This window comes from Piliocolobus tephrosceles, chromosome 10, assembly GCF_002776525.5.
Source record: "Piliocolobus tephrosceles isolate RC106 chromosome 10, ASM277652v3, whole genome shotgun sequence".
NCBI classification, from domain to species: Eukaryota; Metazoa; Chordata; class Mammalia; order Primates; family Cercopithecidae; genus Piliocolobus; species Piliocolobus tephrosceles.
This window is the reverse complement of record NC_045443.1, coordinates 40,504,905-40,509,623: the sequence shown is the minus strand read 5'-3', so window position 1 is coordinate 40,509,623 and position 4,719 is coordinate 40,504,905.

Genomic DNA, 4,719 nt, shown 5'->3' with positions numbered 1-4,719 from the left:
GAAGGATCTCAATAACTACTCAGAGAGCAGTGGGCACATGGGAGAATTCGTTAGATACGAGTCAAATTATTTATTATTTGCTAAGTGAGAAAAGCATGATAAATGGAGAGATTCCTCCCCCCTGCATATAATTTAAATAGCCTTATTTTGGAAGACAATGAAAAATATTTGAGGAATATGAAATGACAGAAAAAAGTAACATTGTTCCAACTTTGCATATTTAAGTATAAAAAACACATGCTATGATTTGGCATAAGTGAAAAATGAGGTGAAAAATTAGACAGTACACCACCTGTTCTTACGAGAAACCCTGGAGATTTGTCATAACTTACTGTCCTCAAAAGTTTTAGTATTATTTCTATGGCGAGTAAGAATAAAAATCAAGGGCAGTTGATTTCAGTAGACTTGACATCAAATAAACTCTTCAAGCATATCTGGTGGTATGTCTAAGCTGGAACGTAAGTGAGATTTCACTACAGTTAATTGATAGAGAGTTTCTGTTTCATTTCACTAAACTTTTCCTCACCCAGTACTGCTCTCTTTCACTCCATGTCCTTCTCTTAATACAGATAGGTTTCTTTCTCTTTCACATATGTGCACAATATGGAAATAAAAATTATTTTTCTCTGATATATGTAATAGATAATATATGAGGAAGTGCATTCATACACACATACATCCATATGTTTGTACACATACATGTCTGAAATGAAAATTATATGTAATATGGAATAACAATAGCTTCTATTCTATTGAGTACTGCTGTGGTTTGAATGTTTGTGTCTTCCCTAAATTCCTACAGGGAAATCCTAACCCCATGGTTATGGTATTATGACCTGTGACCTTTTAGGAGATGATTAGACCATGAGGGCAGAGCCCTTGTGAATGGGATTAATGCCATTCTAAAAGAAGCCAGAGACCTGTCTTCTCCCTTCCACCATGTGAGGACACAAGTAGAAGGAGCCGTCTCTGAACCAGAAAGTGGACCCTCACCAGACATCGAACTGCCAGTACTTTGATCGAGGACTTTCCAGCCTCTAGAACTGTGAAAAATAAATTTCTATTGTTTATAAACTACTCACTTTATGGCATTTTCTGATAGCTGCCTAAATAGACTAAGACAAGAACTTACTACATGTTGTTTGTGCCATAAAATATTATACCAAATCTCATTTATTTCTTGTAATACCTCTTCAAGGAAGATATCATCCCCATTTCACAAACTGAAGATCAGAAATGTGAAAGAGTCTCTGTGGGGAGGTGCATTAGATAGGCAATAGCATGGCTGGTTGAGTCTTTAAATTTTTTTAATTAGAGAAGAATCTTTAAAAGTTGCCAACAGTTTTCTGCTTCTACAGGTAGAGATGTCAGTTTACCTTGGAACAGACTTTGATTTGGTGGTGGAGGTTGTGGGAATTACTGGATGCAGTGCTTTAGTTATACAAATACAAGACAAATATCCACCCATTATTTTTGGAGAAAACAATAAAACAACCATGAACTCGATAGGCAATGTTTCATATGAGATGTTAAAGCTTCTATTTAATAAAAATATTTTGTACATTTTTAGGAGGACCATTCCATGCTGGAGACAGAGAATTCTCCCCTCTCTTTTATCGAGTCTGGTCTTAAGTTGCCAAATGCCCAAGAGCATTAGTATTCTTGAAAGGTATGCATTTGCGTACATGAGGAAGAGTTTTCTTTGCTCAGACTTTGTTATTAGCTAGTCACAAGACTACATCACAGCAGAAAAGAAATGCAGACATGATTTCTTCATCTTATGTCAGGAAAGCTAAAAAAGGAGCCAGGTCACATTTCACATACTAACTTAACATCACTTTGGCATCCCATAAAGGGTGTTATTTAAGATTAATTTAGGAAATTTATTGAGTTAGCATTGTTTTTTCCTTTTCCTGGGCTATGCGAGCCAAACCACACTTGATAGGTGCAGGAGAGTGTTCTCTCCCTGAAGGAAAGAAAGTACGTTCCTTGAGTTGTCATGCCCCATGGAGGAAAGGCTTGGAAGGAAATGAGGCAGAGGCAGATACGGAAACTGGGGTGTGGTGCTCGGAATTTGAAATCTCCCTCTTTTCTCTAGTCCTATGGGTGGTTGATATGGGAGCTCAAGGGACACTGAGTTTCCTTTTGATGGGTGGAAGTAAAAGGAGGTCCGTTGGCCTTAGCCAGTTCTAGAGCTATGTCATACTTCCATTACTCCAGACTATCAAACATTTCAGCAGAGACTTAGCTGTGCCCACCCTCGAGTAGAAATAGGATAATGTGTGTTAACAACCTGACAAAATACTTGGGAGACAAAGGGAAGTGGTCTGTAAAGCACCTGGAGTGGGATTGGTCTTGATTGAGGGGCCAACACAAATTTGCAGAGCATATAGACATGATTTAGTATGGTGGTTTTATATTGTGTCTACTCAGCCAAATTGAAGCAGCAACTTTTCCCAGAATCCCTTTACTGTGTGGTTCCAGGTTAGAATTTACCTCAACAGAGATTTGTGTGATATTTGGGAGTCAGAAGGAAAGCAGTAGCAACTATGCTTTGAAAGTCCATCGGGGTGCCAGGCATGATTGAAGCTTGTGCACCTCATTGCTGATCTACTGGCCCAATTTTTTGGTGCAGGGTTGTAGCTGGCCTGCAGCTTCTCCTGCTCCCCTCATGTCTTCCTGCAGCTTCTTGGGGTCCAGAGCCATGCACATGTGCAGCTCCATGGAGAAATGAATGAATCCCTTCTGCGTGTCAACTGCATCTCAAGATTAGAAACAGTGAGAGATAGTTTCTTATTGTTGTGGGTTCTAGTTTGTCCTTAGAGAACTTCAGTTCACATCCAGACTGCCAGTCCTATTGTCTTGCAGTGACTTCAGGCCCATCACCAGAGGCAGAGATGATATGTTTCCATAGACTTCTTTATCAGTTCCCACAATTTCCTAAGGCTTAATATCTATAATAAATCCTTCATCCCATAGCAATTACAGTGTTTCTACTTCACTGATCAAATACTAACTGATATGCCTGGCAAAGCCTGAAGACCAGATAGATGCATGTGGGTTGGTTATATATTTGGTAAAAATGTTTTGGAACACTGTGGCTGTCTGCAATTAGAAAGAAGGATTAATAAATTTATGAATTATGGTTCTATTTATTGCTCCCTTTGAAGGGTAATTATTTATCATCTTAAGTATGGATTCTAACCAAGAATGCTTCAGACTCCAACTTAAACTAGGAACACCAAATATCTTCAAACATGTCTATTTTTGTTTCTCAGAGTTACCTATGAAAATAGTCATGCCTATAACCATTGCAACATTTTTCTTTGAACAGAAAGTTTAAGCTACAATATTCAATGTTAGAAAATAGTTCTGAGACTTAACATAAGAAGTTTATGGTAATTCTTCTAGAATAAAAAGCTAAACTTGAGGAGACAATACAATTCCATAGAATTTTAACCAGAGAAATAAGAAAAACTGTTTTCTGTATCCATTTGGATTCTTTAGGCGTGATAGGTTTTCTTTCTTTCTTTCTTTTTTTTTCTATTGTCTTATGTTAAAATGTATCTTTCCAAAATCAGAAGTGGAATAAAGTCCTTACTGGGGATACCAATTGATCAATTATCAAGACAATTATAACAAATTTTTCTTTCTTTGGATGATACTTCCACTGTCTATACATCCTCACAATCCCTTCAATGGAGGTTTCTCAGTGTCCCACCACCCACAAATCTCAGAGCTCCCAGATGTTCCCCTTCCTTCTCATTGTTCAATTCCCACCTATGAATGAGAACATGCGGTATTTGGTTTTCTGTTCTTGCAATAGTTTGCTGAGAATGATGGTTTCCAGCTGCATCCATGTCCCTACAAAGGACACAAACTCATCCTTTTATATGGCTGCATAGTATTCCATGATGTATATGTGCCACATTTTCTTAATCCAGTCTGTCACTGATGGACATTTGGGTTGATTCCAAGTCTTTTCTATTGTGAATAGTGCCACCATAAACATACGTGTGCATGTGTCTTTATAGCAGCATGACTTATAATCCCTTGGGTATATCCCCAGTAATGGGATGGCTGGGTCAAATGGTATTTCTAGTTCTAGATCCTTGAAGAATCGCCACACTGTTTTCCATAATGGTTGAACTAGTTTACAGTCCCACCAACAGTGTAAAAGTGTTCCTATTTCTCCACATCCTCTCCAGCACTTGTTGTTTCCTGATGTTTTAATGACTGCTATTCTAACTGGTGTGAGATGGAATCTCATTGTGGTTTTGATTTGCATTTCTCTGATAGCAAGTGATGATGAGCATTTTTTCATCAGTCTGTTGGCTGTATGAATGTCTTCTTTTGAGAAATGTCTGTTTATGTGCTTTGCCCACTTTTTGATGGGGTTATTTGTTTTTTTTCTTGTAAATGTGATTGAGTTCTTTATAGGTTCTGGATATTAGCCCTTTGTCAGATGAGTCGATTGCAAAATTTTTCTCCCATTCTGTAGGTTGACTGTTCACTCTGATGGTAGTTTCTTTTGCTGTGCAGAAGCTCTTCAGTTTAATTGGATCCCATTTATCAATTTTGGATTTTCTTACCGTTGCTTTTGATGTTTTAGACATGAAGTCCTTGCCCATGTCTATGTCCTGAATGGTATATTACCTAGGTTTTCTTCTAGGGTTTTCATTTAAGTCTCTAATCCATCTTGAATTAATTTTCATATAA